The sequence below is a fragment of the Neomonachus schauinslandi genome, chromosome 13 (assembly GCF_002201575.2).
Source record: "Neomonachus schauinslandi chromosome 13, ASM220157v2, whole genome shotgun sequence".
Taxonomy (NCBI): Eukaryota; Metazoa; Chordata; class Mammalia; order Carnivora; family Phocidae; genus Neomonachus; species Neomonachus schauinslandi.
The window spans coordinates 78,975,319-78,998,767 of NC_058415.1; the positions used below are offsets into that span (position 1 = coordinate 78,975,319).

At 40.0% G+C, this 23,449-nt stretch overlaps 1 pseudogene; it reads right to left on the reverse strand.

Moving 5' to 3' along the window:
• Nucleotides 1-22,175: 22,175 nt before the first annotated feature.
• LOC110581767 lies at nt 22,176-22,888 on the reverse strand (annotated as a pseudogene).
• Between the last annotated feature and the right edge of the window lie 561 nt (nt 22,889-23,449).

Below are 23,449 nucleotides of genomic sequence, written 5' to 3' on the forward strand. Positions count from 1 at the left end.
GCCTGGAGAAGAGAAGTGCACTGTCACCTCCTTCCTTAAGAGAGTTAAAACATGACAAGCCGGGGAGGAGGCCATTTACCGCCACATTCACGGTAAATGCTGTTTGCTCCAGTGATGTCTCCATATCTGACTTTTTTTTTTCCCTCCCCCGTGGCTGAAATTACAACAGAATGGAGCAGGGACCAAGGGAAGGAAGAGATAAACAAGGGTCGGAAAGAGACAAGGAATGACATCTCTGTTCAAGTAGGCAGACAGGCTGAGAGACCCAAATGTCCTTATCCCCTCTAAACTGGAGCCAGCAACATCTTTATGGAGGTAGCAATTACCGATGGCGTCCCGGTGAAGTCTCTGGATGCATGAGCCACTGGGGTAGGGAGAAGGGCCTGAAAGGTCTCCTGATTTTCCCGAATGGAATAGATTTACCACCCCCAATTTGGCACACCCAAATCTTACCTATTGTTCCAATGCCATCTGCTTCATGGAGCTTAGATAGGTCACACTAATCATTTTAATCCAGAGCTTGTACCTATCTGTCATGTTTCTTTAGACAGAGAGAGAGAAGTGGAAAGCCACAGGGGCACCGGACTTGCACCTGTCCTCGAGTCTGGAGAAAAGGCATGGGGTGGGGCAGGGACCAAGGGAAGGAAGAGATAAACAAGGGTCGGAAAGAGACAGAACAGTTCCCATCTGAATGGCTCTCAACAGTGCTAGATCAGCACCTTCCTACTCTTGGGGTGTTTCTAGCAATTTACATCCAAATACAAGTCAGGGGCTAACATCCCTACATGTTCACAGTGATCCAAGAATAACTTGAAGATGCAGAGACAGTGTTTACAGGGAAGTAAGTTAAGGTTTGGGGCAAGGGGGTCCCACACCCCGCTTTCCCAGAGTATACCAGACAAGAGACCCCTCCCAGCAGGAACAACCCATCAACTGATTTTTCTCTTCCTCTTTCCTCCGTTCTTTCTCTCTCTCCATTCTCCCTTCCTTCCTTCTATGTTTTTCACTCACTCACTCCCTCTCTTCTTTTTTTCTGCCTCTTTTGCTTCCCTTTCCTTGAATCCAAATCCATGTTTTCAGATCTTTTCCTTTATTAAAAAAATTAAGTTCTCCCTTTACCACTCAGTTCAAGAGAGTCAAGGTGGAGTTGGGTGTAGAGGAGAAACAAAGGTCTAAATGCAGGCACAGGGAGAAGACAGCTGGGTCTGTTAGTGTTGAGAGTGTGTATTTGAGTTTCAAGGAAAGCAAAAGAGATAAAGAGGGAGATAGAGGGAGAGACAGCAGTGCCACAAGGATTGCAACGCTGGAGAAAGAATCAGGACAGGTAAAGAAGATACTTAGGAAGCTTCGCTGCTTGATGGACATGTAAGCCCCTCCTTTATTAGATGAGCATTGTTCTTGAATGCTTTGTGAGTGGGATTTGGGGGTGGGCTGGTATTATAATATGTGATTGGCCTAAAATATCCCATAATATTTAGATTATATATCTATATTCTGGTCTACTGAAATAGTTTTTAAACTTTTATGAGCCATGGAACTTTTCTCCAATTGACATCTTATACAGAAGTCCAGGGCATTAAAAAAAAAAGATGCAAACATGGAGTTGTAGGGTCCTACAAGTATGAAAACCTCTGCTCTGGGGCAGTGAGAACCATACCTGGTGACAAGTTTGAGATGAAGTGTAGATCTAAGATCTAGTCTCTTTCGGGGATGGGGTTTTTAAGGAGGCCCAACTCAGGAGAGCACCCACAGACCTGCATTTAGAGTATAAGGAAGAGGTTTAGAGGATGAGATTTTTCAATCATATGAAACTCACTTCTGATCCTTGAGCAAATCCCACAAACCTCTCTGGACTCAGTTTCTTAATCCATAAAATAGGATGCATGATATGAATCTGATAGCATGATAATCAGAATTAAACCAGAAAATGTATTTACTAGACTGCTTAATTGGTAATAAGTGTTCAGTAAATGTAGACTGTTATGATCGTCCTCGTTAGTATTACTCCCCAAAGGAACTAAGCATTTCATACTGATTTGGCTTCAATAAGACCTTTCCAGCTCTCAGAGCTGTACAAAAAGACAATGGGATATCTGACAGTGCTGAGTTGCCCAGTTTGGGGGTTATTTAAGGCGGAGGCTAAGGCCACTTCATAGAGATATTGCCAAGTGGATTAATTGATTAAATGAAGATGGGACTACACACATTTCCTGGGTCTACACCAGTCTTGAGAATCCAAGTACCATGACTTCCTAACCCTAATCCCACTTGATTGCCAGATCTCCTGATGTTAGGATTCCAACAGTGTCCCGTTTTGGTGAGCCCCACAGAGCTTCATAAGGCAGACAGAACCTTGCAGGGAGGTTGAAGGTGGAAAGTGGGGGAAGGCTAGTGAGGTGGGGGGGTCAGTCCAGCATTCCCCAAGGCTGTTGGGTCTCAAATCACTCAGGTGGGTGCAACTTCCTAAAATATTAACAGGTTACAGGCAATTGCTGCTCCCAAACACAATTAGAACCTAATTTGAAGAAGTATGTTTTTCTGAAGAGGTTCATTAGCCAAATGCAACCCTCCAATTCTGTAGTTCAAGAAAGACTGATGAGCCCAATATGCAGGCACTTGTCTGATGCCCTGGGAGAAAAGACAGATGCATTAAACTAGATGAGAGCACAAATCACTTTCCATCTTTGGAACTGCCAGTCATTGGCAACCCCACCCATTTCTAGGTACACTCACCTGGCACATTAGGGCCCTCAGGAAGTCACCGGGAAGGCCTCCATCACTTCCACCTTATAATGCTAACTTCTGAGAGGGGTTTAGAGGCCTTAGTCCAAGCAGGCAAACTCTGACCTTAGGAAGGAGTCCCCTACACAAAGACCCTGACCATGGGGCTTGAACACAATGAAGGGTCAGGGACTGCTTCCTGCTCCAGGAAACCCAGGATCTTCTAACCATAGAAAGTGTCCAACCCTTACATCCAACCCAAATGAAGCTTGCCTTGTGGAGCCAAAAAACAAAGCAGTTTTCTTGTACTTGCCCTTTGGTTAGGTTGATGTTGTCTTCTGGCTTTACTTCTCAAGAGAAAAGTCTCTTGACACCTTCAAATGCATTTGATTGTACTTAACAGGCACTCACCATCTTGGTCATGTACCACCTCCTGCCTTTGAACCCATTCTTTTTGGCCTATAAATCTTCTAAAGGATGGTATCCCAAACTGGCTATGATTTTTCGTGTGTCATCTGATAATTAACAAAGTACAACTCTGTTCCTCCTTCATTCTGGGCACTATAAAATGATACCTGAAATAATTGATACTGTTTACTGAGTGTCATGTGCCAGGCAATATGCTAAATGTGTTAATCCTTAATACAATCCCGGTTAGGAATGTATTATTCCCGTATCATAGACAAAAGAGCCAAGCCATACAATAGTTAAATAATTTTCCCAAGACCACACGACTGTCTCTAGTTAAAATCAGGATGTGTATCTAGGACTCTGACTTTTAACAACCATTCGATTCTGCCTCTGAGATCGGTTGTTGTCATTTTATGATATTTATGATGTTTTACACTTTATACAAGTATTTTTCTTTATTTTATTGATGTTAGAATACTTAACATGAGCTACCCTCTTAACCAATTTTTAAGTGTACAATATAGTATTTTTGATTACAAGTACAATGTTGTACAGTAGGTCTCTGGAACTTACTCATCTTGCTCAACTAAAATTTTGTGTCTGTTAATTAACAACTTTTCATTTTCCCCTCCCACCAGTCCCTGATGACCACCATTCACTCTTTGGTTCAGTGAGTTTGACTATTTTAGCTTCCTCAAATAAGCGGAATCATGTGGTATGTGTTGGCCTGTGACTGGCTTATTTCACTTGGCATCATGTCCTCAAGATTCATTCATATTGTTGTGTATTATAGAATTTCCTTCTTTTTAATATTGCAGAATATTATTCCATTGTATGTATACTTTCTTTATCCATTCATCTGTTGATGGACATGTAGATTGTTTCCATACCTTTGCCACTGTGAATAGCACTGCAATGAACACATGAGTGTTAATACCGCTTCAAGATCCCAATTTCAATTATGTTGGATAGATACCCAGAAGTGGGACTGTTGGATCATATGTAGGTGATGACCAAGGAAATGCAAATCAAGATCACAATGAGATATCACTTCACACCTGTCAGGATGCTGTTATCAAAAAAGTAACAGATAACAAGTGTTTGCAAGGATGTAGAGAAAAGGGAACTCACATGCTGTTGGTGGAAGTGCAAAATGGTACAGTCACCAAGAAAAATGGTATAGATGTTCCTCAAATAATTAAAAACAGAATTACCATGTACAAAGTGTTTGTACATGAAAATAATTTTATTCTCAGAAAGAGGCCTTGACTCTAGTTCCCTCATACTTCAATGTCTGTTCCACATGAGCGCCTCACAGGTCAGATACCCCATCTGATATCACACATTTAATTTAAAAACTTGTAAACGAAGTACAAGAGTTTTTGCATCCCTTAAATTTTATTTTGCTTGTTCCTACTCATTATTCTACCCATTGATGTAAGTTTGAGCCTTCATTTTGTCATCCAACATATCTGCGACATTTATACACCCAATCAATATCCCTTCTATATCTTCTCCAAATCATGCATACACAAGTTGACAAGCATCAAGTCACAGATAGACATCTGTAACTTACCCACCCTGGTAATTCAACTAACTACTCCACCTGGTTATAATCTTGTCCAGTGGTTTCCAAGCCAAGATGATCTTCAGAATCAACTGGAGATCATTGTGATCACTGGATCTGACCCAGGACCATCTGAATCAGAACTTCTAAGAATGAGATTCAGAAATATGCAGGCTGATATAACTCCTCTGGAGATTCCAGTCATATCTTGGGTTTATTTGCCACTGATCTGGTCCATATTTTTCTAATTTGTCTGAAACATATAAGGAGAAACTTGATCAAGTTCCCTGATGTCAACATGTCAAATCAAGACATGTGATACTTAATACTCTTCGATCTAATACACCCATGATAGGAGAAAATTAGGTTACTTCAATATGTAACTTAATCTTGGTAAAACTCAAATTACTTTCTAACACTTGATTGGGGTTCAAGCTTAACTTTTTAGATTCATTAATGGGAATTATAACATGTTTAATTGAAATCAATGGTTAATTCATGATTATCTAGCACTACACTTAATTTTACCAAAATAAAACCAGAAACCTGCAGGAGCAAAATGACTTTCCCAAGGTCATGATGTGAGTCAGTGGCAGTCTAAAGTAGACTCCAAATCACCTGATTTGAGCTCACTGCTCTTTCCTACACATCATGCTGTGTCTTAAATTTATACTTGACTTTGAAATTCATTGTAGTTTTGTTTGATTTACTACATATCAGATGGCCTTCCTTATTCAATTTTGCTTTTGCTGATGTAAAAATGAATTTGCATTCACTGAGAACACACCAACTAATGGCAGAACAAAGGGGAGGGAAAAGAAAAGGAATATCTCAACCATATTCCAGAGAATATAAAGTCAAATTCAAATTTAAATATTCTGGAAGAAAATCCACAGAGATAATGTTAAGTTCAAAAAAATTGGAAGGGGGGTGAAAAGTGTTCAGAATCAAAGATCTTGCTAAGTGACTTTGGATAAATTGACAAACGTTTTACAAGAATCCAGATTGTGGGCATCTTACGAACCTCATTTTGCTACGGAAAAGTGCATTTCTCATAGGATAAAAAATTATTGTATCCATTTGTTTTATATATAAATAAAAATGAAAGTAATTATTCTATGGCATAATACAAAATGCTAATGAAACAGAAGTCACATTATAGGGCCACAGTGTTAAAACTGAGGCTCACTTACATGGTTGGGAGAAACATTTCAGTAGAAAATCAGAAAGTATTTGAAAAAATAAAGAAAACATTTTATCTAGTCATCACCATTCTAATGATGATAGTCACACCACCAGTCATTGAATCCTTGCTCTGTCTCAGACACTAAGATGAGCTCTTTTCATACATTCTCTCATTTCATTTTACACCACACTTAAGAAGCAGGTATGGCTTCCATCTTACAGATGGGGGAAAAATCTTTAAACTTTACATGTTGTTTAACACTGTGGGGTGAGACTACGCTCCTCTTGACCTGAGACCCAATTTTAAAACATATTAAAGGAATAACTAAGTCAAATATCCAAAAAAATCACAAAGACTTAAAATCTATGACTGCTTTTGCAATCGAAATTTATTACCATAACACACAATGGTCTGGAGCTAGTGTACTTGGGTCTCCTTTTTCTCATCCAGGAAATTGTCAAGAGATCATTGATGGGAAATTATTATTTTTTAAGTACACAGTTGAAAAGTATTACCAAGACACAAAACACAAGCGGCATTTTCCTATACAGCACTACAATTAGCCAGAATGACCCCGTCTCATCAAAACTCACCCTCATATTGAATTTTGGCATTCTGTATACACAATTGTAAAATTACTCCAAAATTATTCATTGTATCAGCAAATCTTGGCATGTAATGGTATTGAGTTTTTGCCAGCTGAAAAAATGGCATTCTGCTCTTTTTTGGCACGTTCTTTTCTATTACCGGTCTCCAATAACCATTGCAGGGAGGGGATGGCTATCATTTATTGAATACTGGGAAGTTTTAAACACTTGCCAGGCATTAACACCTTCCATCCTCATCACAACCCTAAAAGGAAGGGCATGGCTCTCCCTCTTTGACAGGAAGGGAAGGTAGGTATATTTCAGAAAGGCGAAATAACTTGACCGAGGGCACACAATCGGTGAGTAGCAACATCAAGATTTAAAGCCCACAGTTCAGGCTCATCTGTCTACTGGAAGCTTCCTCCCAAAGGTAAGGCTGAAGCACAGAAAAGCCATGCAGTGGATTCAAGGCCACATAGCACGTTCATGGTGGTTTCAGGCTGAAAGTTAAATTTGATTCCTCCTGGGCTGGGGACTCTGCCATATTGATATTTCTTTTTCATAGGAGACCTAGATGGGCTTTAATTGGAATGATGGATTCCTGAGCATGCTGCTTTTTGAAATACAAATACCATGGAGGAAAGTGTCAATGACACCGTCCCTTTCCAGACCATTTCAGAAAGTGAATTTGTTGGCCCACCTCTGGGAACATATATGCAGGGAACAATGAGTATGCTATTCAATGCATGGATCTCTGGGGAACTAATTTATGTAGAGGCTGGGAAAATGCCCAGAAGGTCTGCAAATAAATCAGGGAGCATCCGTGTAGTCAGAATCCTACTCACTGAAGCTAACAAGCCCGCCCTTTGCGCTCCCTCCCTACCTGCTCTTTTCCAACAAGACCTGCTAAGCGGAACAGAGAATAGACAGTAGAGAATACCCAAGAAGTAAAGGTAAAGGAGGTGGTGCGGTGCTCCTTCAATGCAAATCTAGTTAGTCCATTGTCACCGTGCTGGTTGCTGATTCCATCTATCCTCACCGCTTCCTCCTTGCCCCTGATCTTATGCATCGCTTATGGTACTGCCTTCCTCTTGTGGTCTTCAAGCCTTAGTGATAGTCCCTCCTACCCATTCTCTAGACCAGACCAGCAGCCAGAGTATCTCTCTAAAACTCAAAGCAGAATTGGTCTCTTGCTCAAAACCATTCTATTCTTCTTGGACAACAGGATAAATTCAGCATGGCACTTCCAACCCTCCTATCCCTGCCCCTGATGCCCTGCCCACTCTAAGTTTCCTTTCAAAGGTTGGCTCTGCTTACAAGAGCCGGGACAAGAGTGAAGGATGAGAGGCATGCAGCCTGGGTGCTAAATGGAAAGGGGTACAAAATACCTAGCAATCAGGATAAGTCCTACATTCAGCATACTTTTTCAATATATGTTTTTAAAATATTCAATTCAAAATATTTTCTTAAAAAATCAGAATTAATGCAAATAAATCCACGATGAGCAAAAAAATCAAAAGTTTCAATAAAAAGCATTGTGCCAAGCCATATTGGAGCCTGAGGCAAAAGAAGAAAACCAGTCCTACTGATGGTGTTTTTATTTTAACTTTCAATATTTTGTTCATCGTGGATTTTTTGCATTGATCTTTAGTTTCTTAAGCATTAATGTTAAATATTAGTCCCAGCCCTGCCTGTTAGATTTAAAATGCAACAGCTTCAGGGGTGCCTGGGTGGTGGCTCAGTCGGTGGAGCGTCTGACTCTTGGTTTCGGCTCAGGTCATGATCTCAGGGTCATGAGATCAAACCCTGCATTAGGCTCCTTGCTCAGCTGGAGTTTGCTTGAGATTCTCTCTTTCCTTCTCCCTCTGCACCCTGCCCCCAGCTTGCGTGTGCTCATTCTTTCTCTCTCTCTCTCTCTAAAAAAAAGGGACAGTTTCAGATGACAAAAGACCTAGAACAGTATGCCAAAATGGGGTATTTTAAATCTGGGGGTGGGAGACATGAAGGAGAGCTAGAATTTGGAGGAGGAGAATGGAACGACTCAATCAGTCAGATCATTTTAGAAACAAAGAACCATCCTAGAGAGGACTGTGGCAGAGAGGGATCATTATTTGGTTTTTGCTCCAGTTTCTCACCATTTCATGCCAATATTATAGGAGTCAGAGTTATATATCATGAACTCTCACTGTATATGGGAGGAAAATTAAAGTGGTCTGTGAGGATAAACCAGAAACCAGAGTTGAATTAGAACCAGGGTCTTCTGAATCTTCATCTAATTACCGATTGATTTATTCATTCAATCATCACATAGTAAGAAGTAGGGTTGCCAGATAAAATATACTACATCCAGTTAGATTTGAATTTCAGGTAAGCACAAATTAGTCTTATCAGAAGTATGTTCCAAATATTACATGGGACATACTCAAAAAATTGTTATTTATCTGAAATTCAAATTTAGCAGAGCATCCTGTATTTTTATTTATGAAATCTGATAACTTTACTAGAAGGTTACTGTATGCCAGGCACTATAGTAGAACATAATGGAAAATAAAAATACACCCAATCACAGTCCTTGTGGACCTGCCAGTGACTGAGGCAGACATTAATGGGAATACTGTACAGATGAGCCATGATGATTATTGTGATCATTTCTTATGAAGAAAACATACAGAGTTTAATAGTGGGACCTAACCTGGTCTGGGGCACTAGTGAAAGCATTCCTGGGAAAGGCATATTTGAGCTGGAATCTGAGGGTTAGGTAGGATTTAATTAGATATGTTGAAAGGAAGGAGAACTTTTGGGGGCAGAAGAATCAGTATGTGTGAATGATCTTGAGGTAGGAGAAATGGTCTGCTGGGAGAATGGAGAGAAAGCAGTGTGGCTGGACATTAGGGAGAGAGGTCAAGGTAACAAGACATCAAAGGGGTGGGTAAGGGCCAGGACAAACAGGGCTTGGCAGTTCAAGCTCAGAATGTCCAGCTTTATTCTGGACAGATGCAAAGTCATTGAGGGGTTTTAGGGTAGGAACTGAGATGACCAGAATGGAGTTTCGAGTCCCTTGGTTGGTGGTGGAGAGTTTAAGAGCCGGGAGAAAGCAGGGGATCTGTTAGGGATCTCTGCAGCAATGTAGGTAAGAGATGCTGGTGACTTGGACCAAGGCATTGGCTGAAAGCTAGGGAGAGAGATTTGGGTGCAGTGTCCTTCCCATCACCTTGAACTGTCAGGTGAGAGGTGATGACATTAAGAATCATGAAAATGGAAAGGGAGGTCTACATGCGGGAGACACTATAAAAGTAAAATTGACAGGACTTGTTCAATAAGTGCTTCTTGATTGATTGAGTAGAAATTAATGTCTGATGCCTTCTGTGAAGAGAAAAAAGCACACACATTATGCAACTGTTTAAAAATTGTTCCTTTATGTTCTCCTAGCTCTTTTAATGTCATCAAATGTCACCTCTTCTGATTGTGTGCGTGTTACACGACATGTAATTAATCCTGCAGGTAGCAGGATGTGTAATTAAGCATATATGCACGGTGACTTGTAATTAAGCACACATTTATTGTGATGCACACATTGGTGGATGCTTCCTGGTGTGTGTAATTATGCATGTGTCAGATGACATGAAATCACAACTCATTCTGTGAACAGGCTAAGGTCTCCACTCCTATCTCGACCTGTTAATTGGTATTAATCTGCCTCTTCTAGAAAAACATCTTTGATAATTGAACCTGCTCTATTCTGAGGCATGAGCTATGGAAACATCCATGGATACCAAAAAAAAAAAAAAAGGGCAAAAAAAACCACTCTGTTTTCTTTCAATATACAGTATATGCATGCAATCGATGTACATCAATCATCCAAAAGAGAATATTGGGTCAATTTTCAAGCAATGTCCTATGTATAACAAAACGTTCTTGCAGAATCAACAGGATGATATAGGTCCTCCAATAGACCCTCCTGTCGAAGAAGGCAGCCTGGTGTGGTGAAAGCATATATTCTGCCATTCTTGGGGATGTTCAGACAGATCTTAGCCTTCCCTGTCTACCGATGGAGCCCAACTTGTCCACGTACAAATAGTTTTTGAAGTCAGACTTACTGAATTCTAGTCCCATGTTGCTATTTATTGGTTAGACAAGTTACTGAAGCCTCATTTTTAACACTTACAAAAAGGGAATAATAATAGTAGCATAGTAGTATCTTGTGCGATGTTGTTATTGGGATCAAATGGGATTGCATCCGAAGGCTTTGTACAAAATAAGATTCAATACTTGTTAACTATGTAGACTTTACATACATTCTCTTATTCAACCCTCAGCATAATTCCACAATATAGATGCTATTATTACATGTTCTAGGTAAGGTCACTGAGGTCCAGAGAGGTTAATAGTGTCACATGGCTACCAGGAAATTAAGAAAGAGTTCTTTTGTGTGTGTGTGTGTGTGTATATATCTATATCTATATCTATATATATATAGATATATCTGGTGTGTGTAATATATGTATTATGTATATATAACTTTGTAGCTTACTATGCAGGACTCATTGGAGAAAATAGAACACAAACGTGAACATAAGAAGCTTTGGAACCAAAGACACTTAAATCAGAGTTCTAGATCCATTACTCAGTACTGGTGTGAGCTTAGCAAGTTACTTCCCTTCTCTGAGCTTGGGTTTCTTCATCTGTAATACAGGGCTATTAATACCTTACTCACAGTGTTACTGAGATGATTAAATGTAGATTCATCTATAACAATAACCACAGAACATCACATATAGCATGTCCTCGATAGGAACCACCATTATAATTTTATTCTTCTTTTTCCCCCCTCCTCCTCCTCCTTCTCCTCCTTCTTCTTCATCTTTGTAGTCCCTGGCATCAAACCTCTTTGTGTGGCACAAAACAGGATCTCAGTAAATGTGTGTTTAATGAGTTGAGCTAGTTTTTACTGAAACCATCAGATCCAGGTGGAGTGTTGTAACTTGAGGCTCCTTGAACAATGGGCTGGGATTCTGCATGACCAAGAAGACTTGTTACTGCTGCCTCAACCTATCGGGCAGGAGATGTACAGAAGAGGAAAAGACCCCGGGTTCCCAGATGTCCCAGGCCTGACCTGCCTCCCTCATCCCAGCCTTGTGATTCCACTACAAAACCACCAGCATCACACAAACACTGTCTGTCTCATGCACTCGGTTATCATGTCAGAAGCAAGACACGCAGCATCAGAGTGACAGGGGACTGTCATGAGGCTGCAATGTTTTCTGTCTGCTCAAGAGAAAGGTTTTCCTGGAAGTGGGGAGGGGAGGAACATGGGCACCTGATGGAGCTTGGCAGCTGATTTCATTTCTATGTCAGAAATGATCTTCACTCTTGTGCTAAGGATAGAGGAGCTTAGGAAGGAAGCATGGTAATCCCACCCAGACACTACCCCCAGATTCACTGAAGTAGATGAGAACAAGAGCCAATGAGAAGAAGAGTAGCTCCAGCCAAGGTCCTCCTTGACCATTAACTCAGATCATGATTTTCCTGGTGAACCCTTGTGAGCTCTATACTTGTCAATGACCCTGATCCATTGGTCAGAAAGTTGACAAAGCAAGTTCTACCTCTGATTGCAGCAAACATCTAGAATCTTCCTCTTTCCATTACTCATCTGCCAGCGTTTTATTTCAAGCTTCCTTGTCTTCTGACTCTGCTACTTAAAACCTTAGTTTGATTTTTCTAACAGTAACACTTGATACTTGACACTGTCCATTTTTGTGTGAACTTTGTCTTACACCCATTACTCTAACACTCTCCACTCCTAGACATTTTAAGTCAGATATTTTAAGTAGGAGAAGAACTTTTCTACCTCATGTCCAGTACTTTAGCCAGAAGGGATGGACCAGACCACACAGCCTTCAGAAAAGTTGTTGATGGAGTAAATCTGAGCTCCTGCTCATTCTTTGCTATGGATTACCATTCTTCTGGATGAATTAGCAGGCAGCCCTCCTTGTCCAAGAGCCTTTTCAAATAAGTAGACTCAAAGACTGTTCTTCAGACCCTACCATTTAGATTCAATGGTATAGGAAAGGCTTAAGCTTCTTACCATAAACCTTGTATACCAGCACCTCTTATCAAAGATGCTCAGCATTTGGATAGAGCTACATGGGCCCAGATGTTTAGATACACAATATGTACTTTGTTTTCCCATTTCTCTATTTTCCTTGTGAGCACAGTTTCCTCCTCAAAGAGTCATAGAGAAATTAGCGGTGAGACACCAAACCTTTACCCCAAACACTGTAGATGCTAGCTAGCTTTAGAGTCCTCAGACTCATTTGGCTGGTCCCTATCTAATTCAGACAGACACACATTACTTGTACCTTTCTCTAGCAGTTATTTCATTTGCTCTGGCATCTTAGTTATGTGTGCAGATAACCACATTATCAAAGATAGAGATTTACATATACAATTTATGAGGAAGCCAGGATTAAAAGAGATGACAATATTGAGAAAGTCTTTCAGCTTCCAGGAATGTCAAAAGAATTTTTTCAACCAACAGATACTAATTTTCCATTAGGGGCTAGGAACTGCATTAGGTACCAGGAACATGAAAAAGGCACAGCCCCAACCCCAAGAAGCCTCCAGCCCAATGGGCAAAAAGGCAAGTAAACAGACTAGCACGATGTAAGTGCCATGTGAGTTGCAAACACAGACAGGGCATTGAGGAAGGTGTTCTGGCTCCTGAGGGACAAGTGGAAGATAAGCCAGGAGGCAGATGGGCATCTGCGGGTGAAGGGGTAGCATGTGCAAAGGCCATGAGTTGACATTGAACATGGCATGGGCATTTGGAAGTCAGCTTTGTTGGAGCGATAGGTAGAGGTCAGCTTTGTTGTGTGGAGGTCAGCTTTGTTGGAGCAATGGGTAGAACAGTATATAAATAAGGAGTGCAGCACGGTGGTGGGTATAGTCTCTGGAATGAGACCACCAGAGTGCAAACCTTGGCTCTGCTCCTTATGAGCTGGGGACCTTGTATAAATTTCCTATCATCTCCTAACCTCAACGTCTTCATTTGTACAATGGGAATCATCATAGTCTCTCTCTTGTAAGGCTGATGTAGGATTGAATTAGCTACTGCACATACCATGGTTAGAATCTGTCTGGCACAGAGTGAATGCTGAACAAAATGGTGGCTAGACTCAATGGATAGAGAAGCTTTTGGAGAGATGAGGTTGGCAGAGCTCAGATCCCAAGGGCATCATTAGTTGTGCTAAGAAATAATGCTTGAACTCTGACCACAAAGAGCTTGTCATCCAGAGGGGGAAGACAATTATAACAGAGTGAGCTAAATACTGCATTATGGAAAGAGAGTGGGTGGTGAAGGGAAGCTCAGAGAAAGGTTCCTAATCCAGTCCAGGGGCACTGAGGAAGGTTTCTCAGAATAGATGAAACAGAGTGAAGTCCTGACCCAGCTGTGGTGTGAAGCTGGGTTTTGTGGGGGGGGCGGGGACAGGGAGGGTAGATAAACTGGGATGGGAGGGAAGCAGTGCTCAGGCAGATGGTGCAGACAGAAGCTATCTCCAGAAACAAATACATGTTGTAGCCCAGAAGTTCCAGGAGGTGAAAAGAAAAAACCTCTGAGCCCTTCAGTTTGAGAAAACCCATTTTTGCCCTCATCCCCTTGCCATGCAGGTACTTCACTATGTGTTCACACACTCCCTCACCTGATCCTCAGTACCTTGAAAGATGGCTTCTGAAATGCCCCTTTTATAGAGAGGGCACTGTGAGGTCAGGTGATTTGCCCACTATCATAAAGGTAAGTGGTGAAGTTGAGCTGTGAAACCCATGTCCATCTGACTCCGATGCCTGGATCCTTAACCATTAATTTCAGATATTTAAACTTCAGGTAAGATGCTTCCCTGAGATTTTTTTCCCCAGAAGACAAAGAGTAAATGCTCCAGAAGAGAACCCAGGGGAGTCCATAAAACCAAATGTCCTTTTAAAGCCCAAGTCCAGTCAAGCAAGGCCAGGAGATGAAACCTTTCTCAGTGCGCTAGAGTGCGTGCATATAAATGTGTGCACATGTGTGGATGTATGTGCACATGCACACCAAGGCGATGTTCCCTTTGTTATTGGTTGATTTTATTTGATAAATATACATAGATTGGAGATAGGTTGGTAGACAGACAAACAGACTTACATACATGCCGATGAACAAACTGGGGGTGGTGGGGGGAGGTGGATAAAGCCATCCCAACTGCCCTGGTGGTTGATTCCAATAAAACAGCTCTGTTGGAATAATGTGATGCCTGAGAGATGGGGTGTAATATGGTTAAATGCTTTTACAGTTCCCCATTAAAGTAAGTGGATGGAAATTCATAAAATATTGATAGCATTTGAAATGTGTTCATTCACAGCTCTGCCCAGAATCTCAAGTGATGGAAGGGTGACTGGCCCAGGCAAAGATAGCATGACCCAAACACATGCCCCTCAATGCCCAAGTATCTGGGACGTTATCTGGTCAACAGAGCCTATAATGGGAGCACTGAGAGAAGGGAAGTTGGAGGGGTAGGGGAGGGAGCACTCACCTTGCCCAGTTCCTATGCCCAGCAAAGAAAGCATAGACAAACTGTGCCCACCACGACATAAGGAAAGACCTTATACAAACTTATAAAGCCAGCTCAGCAAAATCAATAGGTCTCCAACTAGACTCTATTTTTGTAATGCTTTTTCCCTACTCCAACCATGTAGTAAGAGTGAGGGTTTGATCCTACTACCCACCCCCTGGCTATAGCTGATTGTTCCCGGAGTGATCTTGCCAAATGAGGCCAATCAGAATTTTTTTTTTTTTCCTGGGAAATCTTAAATGGTGTACCAGGGAAGCCAGTCTGTCTTTGTTGACAAAGCTGAGATGCCTGGTTATAAACACTTCTAATTCTGCTTCTCGTGACAGGGAGAAAGTCTCCCAAGAGGACAAAATCTCTACAAAGAGAGAGCAGAAACAAAGATGGAAATGCCTTGTGATGTTCAGACCCTTGGTTTTATCATCCCACAGGAACAACAACAACAACAAAAATCCCTGATTTTGCCTAAGCATATTTGGCTTCTGGAAAATGTCACCTTTAAACCCATTTTACTTTATATTCTCTATCTATTAGATAATATATAATTAACATTTATATGTAACGTTTATTGGCCATTTTCCCATGTGCTGATTACTTCTCTACATTACTTTATAAATTTTTTCATCGAATCCTTACAGTAATCCTAGGAAGTGACTATTATTGTCATTCCCATTTTACAGATGAATAAACTGAGACGCAGAGTGGAGACACAGCTAATTTCACAGATTTATTAAACAGATCCAGGAGTCCAATAAAGATGAGTCTGATGCCAGTGTTCTTAATATTCTATTTCCTCCCTGCAAAGCTCCTGAAAATCTAGATTGATCATCCAGAGTGGCATTTAGCTACCTTCTGGCTCTCCTCCCCCAAGCCATCACTCCATTTTCCATGGACTCCCACTCCCAGATAGGTGGTCACTGTCTCCCATACTGTCTCCATCCTAGGTTGGGTCCTCACCTGGACTGGGGCCTCGAAATGATCTCTCAGGTCCCAGTCTTTGTCAAAAAAATCTGTCCTCCACTTTGTAAGTGTCCTCTTTCTTTCTGTCAGTGCTGCTTTGATCATGCTACTCCTTTGCTAGAAAATCGTAAGTGAAAACACATTTTATATCAGACCAAGGTCAAGTTTCTTTATAAGACATTCAATATTTTTCACAGTCTGACCCCAACCTACCTCTCAAGACTAATTTCCAGCCAGTCTCCATGATACTCCCATATCTCCGTCTACACTGAGAGAAGTTCTAATCCCCAATGTGCATCTTTCCTGCTGCTCTTCCTGTCCTTCTCTCTTTCTCTGGTAGGACCTGAGGTTTCCACAAAGGAGCACACAGTTCCTGAGGGGCAGGTGGATCTGGAGTTGAAATCCAGGTATTCTGATTTCTAGTATCTACTCCCTATGATTTATTCATTTAGTATTTTTTTCCCGAAATATTCACTGAGAACTTTGAGCTGTTTGATTTCTCAAATTCTGTGCTTCTCTCTTTGGGTATGAAGGCATTGAAGATTTTTGTTCACATACAGCACCTGGGAAGACAAATGTTATCATTTATCATTTAACCTGTGAGATCATTCTTTGTCATATATTGGTAGCTTTAAAGATTTTAAGATGATGTGACATAGGATAATACACACATTTTAACACATAGGAGAGAAATGTCTGGAGTCAGCAGCAATTTCTAGAAATACAGGCATTTATGAAACGCACTAAGAAGGGCTCAGGGAACTCTATGTGAAAGTTACAGTGAGCTTATTTGGAAGGAGAAAAAAAATGTATGGAGGGCATACTGGCATCTTTGTCTTTTGGCCAAATGCTCCACAGAAAAGATAATGACCAGGTTCAAATATTCTCTCCAGGTGTACTTTGTATCAGTGTGAAATTTCTTTTCACAGGGATTTGAAAGCTGATAACCCATTGTCTCTGCAACTTCTCCAGGACGGAGAGCTCACGGTGCATGCATCCCACATGCAGCAGCAGGGGGGAGGGCTGACAAGCTCCGGGGGGCCCCTAGGTACCCCAAGGTAAATCCACTTCCCAGCAGCTCCAACCCTAGCTCACTTTTTCTTCTATGCTGCTGTAATTTTTTAACAAAAGACATTGGAACATGGCTCCTGGACGATGACATTTGAACCACGGGCTTTTCTCATTCTTTGTGGGCACCAGCACTGTCAGGTTCTCTCCCCCAGGAACTCACTTTCCAATGAGGAGACAGGTCTTCCTTGGGCTGATGGCCATTAAAGAGAAGTAAATGTGCTGACATAGATCATGGGCACGATATTTCTGGGGAATCTATGGCCTCCTCGAGGTCAATGGAGAAACACTTCATTTTTTGAAGATTAAATTGGGTTTTACTAATGGACTCTTCCTCTGTTTCAGCCACAGAGATGAGTCCTAATCCAGCTTCTGCCAGCTGAATGCAGGTGCAGTAGGATCTGGGAGCCTCAACCTGTCATCCCAGGTTCACCTTTCAAGGACATCCAGCAAGAAATACCTAAGGTTTGATTTTTTTCCCCCCACTGATCCCCAAGTAACATCACGTATACCATTAACCTTTGGCTTTTTTTTTTTTTTTTGCATTGTGTATTTATTTTTATTGAGGTAAAATTCACATATCATACAATTGACCATTTCAAAGTGTACAATAGAGTGGTTATTTAGAAAATTCAGTGTTGTGCAACAAGCAGCTCTCTCTAGATTTAAAAATTTTTCATCATCCCTCAAAAACACCACATCACCTCCTTTTCCTCCTTCCTCCCTTCCTCCCTCCCTCTTTCCTTCCTTGCCTCCCTCCCTCCTCCCTCCCTCTCCCCTTCCTTTATTGATCACATCAAGTGATCATGACTTCTTCTTCTCCCCCCTCCATTATCTGGCAACCTCTCATCTGCTTTCTGTCTCTGGATTGGCCCCATTATGGATGTAGCTTACAAAAGAAACCATGTAAGGTAAACTTTTGTGTCTGGCTTCTTTCACTCAGCTTAATTTTTTCAAGGTTCATCCACACTGTAGCATGGATCAGTACTTGGTTCTTTTTTATAGCTGAGTAATGTTCTACTCGCTGGGTATACCAGATTTTGTTTATCCATTCAACGCTTGATGAGAATTTGAGTCGTTTTCACCTTTTGGCTATTATGGTAATGTTTCTATAAACATTCATGTATAAGTAAGTTTCTGTGTGGATATATGGAATCGCTAAGTCATATATGGCATTTGGCTTTTGGGAAAACCACTAAACCATTTTCTATAGCATACCCCTACCAACAATTTTTTTAAGACTTTATTTATTCATTTGAGACAGAGTGATACAGAGAGAGAGAGAGAACACAAGCAGGGAGAGCGGCAGGCAGAGGGAGAGGCAGGCTCCCCACTGAGCAAGGAGCCCAATATGGGACTTGGTCCCAGGACCCTGGGATCATGACCTGAGCCGAAGGCAGACGCTTAACGATCTGAGCCAGCCAGGAACTCCCCCTGCCACCAACAGCTTTTATCTGACTGTATGTTCTCTGGACCTTGTCCTATTTGCTTCTGTAGTCCATGTAGGGGCTTGCATTTCATAGTTATAACAATGAGGGGGCTATGTTTATAACCTTAATGGAAGGCACTAAAGAGAGAATAATCTTTTTGGAGGGAACAAGTGTAAATTTGGACATGTCAGCAATATAAGGAAGGCATGAAGACATAAGAAAAGTGATGCACTGTTCTTCATCATACAGGAAGTTGAATTTGGGGCTATTAGGACAACAGGGAGGAGTGGAGGAGGAAAGGTAGAAAGAGGGAGGGAGAAAAAAAGGAGTCTAGAAAATGAGCAGAAAGCTTGGAAATGTGTACTGGCTGATGTGGCTCCTTCCAGCCTTGGCCGCCCACAGCTCCCCTGTAAAATACAATATACTCTCATATAGTAGGAATAAGTCACTTTCATCATGATGGTTCTGGTGGTTACTAATTCTAAAGAAGGGGTTACATTTCACAATAGGAATGAAGTAATGTGCAATGGAAGCAAAATTCACAGAGCATCTAAGAGGTAGAGGGGCACCAACAAAGATGAACACCTTCTCTGTGCCCCACCTCACTTACTCCCACCTTGAATCAGTAGAAATATGGGGAGGACTTCAGCCTTACTCCCTCCACAGGATTCTCTTCGATGGCAAGAGGCAGGGAGTCTTCAAGGAGATATCTCGGGTTACAGAAGTATAATCAATACCTATGGGGACAATGATCATATTGCTATGCAGATGATAAGTATCAGTATTAATTTTGAATTCATGGAGTCAACCTTCACATTCCAGCACTCGATTGAAAAACGATCAGCAGGCCATGCACAGACGCTCCTCTGAACTCAACAACACACAGGATGCTTTGCAGGAGGGGCGGGTGTGATGGGAGGATTTCTCTCAGAGAGCTCATATCATGGTGGGAAATAGGAGACTCAAGCAGATATAACTGTCCCTAGGTCATAAAGTGAAACGAACCGAGCACTGGATGCAGTCCACTGGAGGAGTGCAAATGAATTGCTAGAGTAAAGAGAGGCAATGCTATGGGAAAGGAAGGATGGGAGGGAGGGAGGGAGGAAGAAAGAAAGGAAGGGATCAAGAAGTAGAAGCTGAGATCTATGGTAATCAAGGACAACTTTGAAGAGCCAGTAGAAAGAAGAATAATGTGGGTATAGATGCTAATAGGATTTGGAGTCAGCTGATCCTAAATTCAAATACCAGCTTTTCCAAATATTAATGATATGTGTCCTTGGATAATTTATTTTATATCTCAAAGCCACAGTTTCCTTATAAGTAAATGGGAATACTACCTACCTTGTAAGATTGTCATTAGGATTAATTTGGATAATGAATGGAAATGTTGGCACAGACAAAGGAAATATCTTCTGATATTTCCCATTTCACTGAGTGTATTCAACATGTGTTAATGTATAGGATTTTGTTAAATGGCTCGTCCATCTATAAATATGTCATATGATTTTTTCTTCTTAGTTCTATTAATATGATGGATAATATTAATAGATTTCTTAATATTGAACCACACTCTGTTCTTGAAATAAAACTCCCTTGGTGTAATATATGTCTTTTTAATATGCTGATGTTATTTTTTGGCATTGATATTCATAAGTAATGTTGATTTGTACCTTTATTTTTTGATGCCAACTTTGCTAAGGACGATGGAACAAACATTATGCTTATCTTATAAAATGAATTTGGAAGAGTACCTTATGTTTACATACTTTGCAATAATTTAAGGAGCATTGACATAATCTGATTTTAAAGATTTGGTAGAATTCAAATATGAAAGTACCTGTCCTAGTGATTTTGTATGAGGAACTTTGTAACGACTTTCACTAATTTTTCGAAGATGGATTGTTTGCAACTTTCTGAATTTGGTAAGTTGTAGTTTTCTTTAAAAAGATGAATTTCATCTGATTTTCAGGTATATTCCATGCAAATCATACAAAGTAGTCCCTTGAGATTATTTTTTCTTTTAATAGTTATTTCCCCCTTGTTATTTCTAATTTTATGTATGAATGTTTTCTTCCACCAATGTCTCCATTAGGTTTGCAAGTAGCTTTACTGATATTTTTTTTAAAGTGCTAACTTTTGGACTTACTAAATTATGTTTTCCAGTTCATTAATCCCCTAATCTCATCTTCATTAATTCCTCCCTCTACTCTCTTTTAGTTTACTTTGTTCTAGTTTTTCTAACTTTATTGAGTTGGGTATTTTATTCATTTATTTTTATCTTTTTAATTTATTCGACATTGGTATTTCATGCTCTGATTTTTTTCTCTGACAAATGCTTTAGCTTTATTCTATAGACTTTGTATGCTGTATTTTCATTACTACTATCATTTTCAAATAATTTTGTAACTTTATTTCACTTTCTCCAAGGTTTTTAAGTAAACATTTAAAAAAATTTCTTGACAGAGAAAACTTTAAAAAAATTTTTCCATCATTTCTACTTTTCTTGACTATCATCATAAAATCTATTATTTCTATTCTTTGGAACTTACTGAGGGGCATATGTGCGTGTGTCCTAAAGTATAGACAATTGCATGAGTATTCTATACACTCTTGAAAATAATTTGTGTTCTGAATTACTCATATTCAGATACCTGTCATGTTTTATGTTGTATTTATAAATATACTATCGTTTATACAAATGGTCTTTCATAATTTGGTCTATTTTATTTATTTCTATATTTTTACATTTTTTTAGGGGGAGGTTAGAGTGCTTAAGAAAGTTTGTAAGTTTGCTCAAACTTGACAAATTGACTAAGAAAGTTTGTAAGTTTGCTCAAACTTGACAAATTGACTATTAGTTTACTACTATGAATAGTATTAAAATTTGCTAATAATCTCTTCTTCATCACCTTTTATCCCAGGAATTGATTTGAAACAGTATCTTTTTATTCCTAGGTAACAACTGTAAAGCAATCATGAGCTTAATCTACTTTTTATATGCTTTCCCCCTTTTTAAAAGTTGATGCTGTGTTCCTACAATTTCAGACCATACAGTTGTTATGGCTGGTACCTTCTCTCTTATAAGCATCATTTATACTTTTTTCTACAGGTAGCTATATATTTAATGCTCACCACCAGGCCTTATGTCAGTGTCTATCCAGTCAATTTCATTCTTTGGTAGTTTACTCAAGAAAGACTCCTGGGAACAATATTTCCTGAGTTCTTTCTTATTGATAGCGGTTTGTCTGCCGTCTTTATACTTGAAAGTAAGTTCAGCTGGATTAATAATATATGGCTCGTATTTTCTTTCCTTGAGTATCTTAAATATGTCATTCCATTGTCTCCTGATATAAAGTGTTGCTGTCAAGAAATCTGATAGCCATCAAATTTTCTTTCCTTTTTAAATGACTTCGTCCTTTTGCCTGGGAGCTCAAAGCATTTTTTAGAATGTTTCGATTTTGGTCGTTCTGGGTCATTTTTCTTGAGTATATAGGGTTCCTTTCCAGTATGTGCTTTCAGATCCTTTTTTTTAAAGACAAATTTGTATTAAACTGGTTTTGTTGCTATTGTTTGGTTTTTGTTTTTCAGTTTGAAAATAGTCTTTTATTAACTGACCAGATTACAGAAATAATCATGGTAGATACTTTAGTTCATTGTTCTAGTAAGCCTGTCGATCTGGCCTTCCCTGTTGCCATCTTCTACAAAATCGGTGGTCTTTTTCTTCGTTCCCCATCATGGAGAAGATCATTTGAAGGACCATAAGAAGTTGTTTGCTTCTTTGAAATGTTCTCCCACCATAGATCTTGTGAATCAGATCCTCCATGCAGACGATGCCATATTTACCAAGAGATCGGGCAGTCAGTGTGTTATCTGTCAAGGCCATTCACTTCTTGTTGATTTTGCCATAACCACACTTGTAGGTCCATTCATTTCCCGATTTTAGGTCCCCCCATGCTATATATGGTTCCACAAGCCTTACCATGTTAACCGAAGCCTTGTTGAGCTTAACAAAAGTGCCATTGACAATCTGGCAATGCTTTTCCGACTTTCGGGCTCACGCCACTGATACCTCTGATCCTGATGACAAGTGCCAATTTGGGTTCTGCAGGTATGCACAAGTTGCCAGCTTTTCTTGCCATCCTACTCATTCAAATTTCCGTTTTGAGCATCTTCCTATATTCCTTGTAGTAATGCTGAGCTTTTTCATAGATAAGCTTCCTCCTTCTCTTTCCAAGCATCTTTTGGGCAGACTTCTTTCTCAGATGTTTGATCTTCAACTCTGCAAAATTCCTTTGCTTTTTCTTAAGGGTTTCTGGCACAGCAGGAACCTTCTTTGTCTTCTCTTCTGCACCCTCCATGTTTCCAGCCAGAAAAAAATCGGTTGTTTGGCTGGATGGTTTTTATGATTTTTGTTCCATTGTTTGGTTTTCTTCTTTTGTGAACTCTTACATATTATATACATGTTTGTTGCTCTTTACCGTTTTCTATTTCTGTCCCTTTTTCTCAAATCTCTTTTTTTTTAAATCTCTTTCTTCATTTGCTTTGGTGTTTAAAATTTTACTCCTTTTAACCTTTATTTTTTAGGCTATTTTCTGCTGTATTCATTCACTCTTGTGTTCTTTCCAGTTCAATGTTTATTTCTGAAATCAGTAGGGTTTTTTTTTTTTATTTCCTAATTCTTTTGGTGTTCTGTAACTTTATTACTAAGTGTTTCTGTTACAGATTTATGTTTTCTTTCATTTCCTCATTATTACCTTAATTTCTTTTAGTACATTTTGAAATTTGAGCCCACAGTTTTCATCCATCTGGAGTATGTTTTTATGGTTCACCTTCATTGCCAATAAATTGCCAATCGAGATATTATAGTCCTCTCTGGTCCCCTTTCTCTTTACTAATAAATTTGTATGGGACTCAAACTT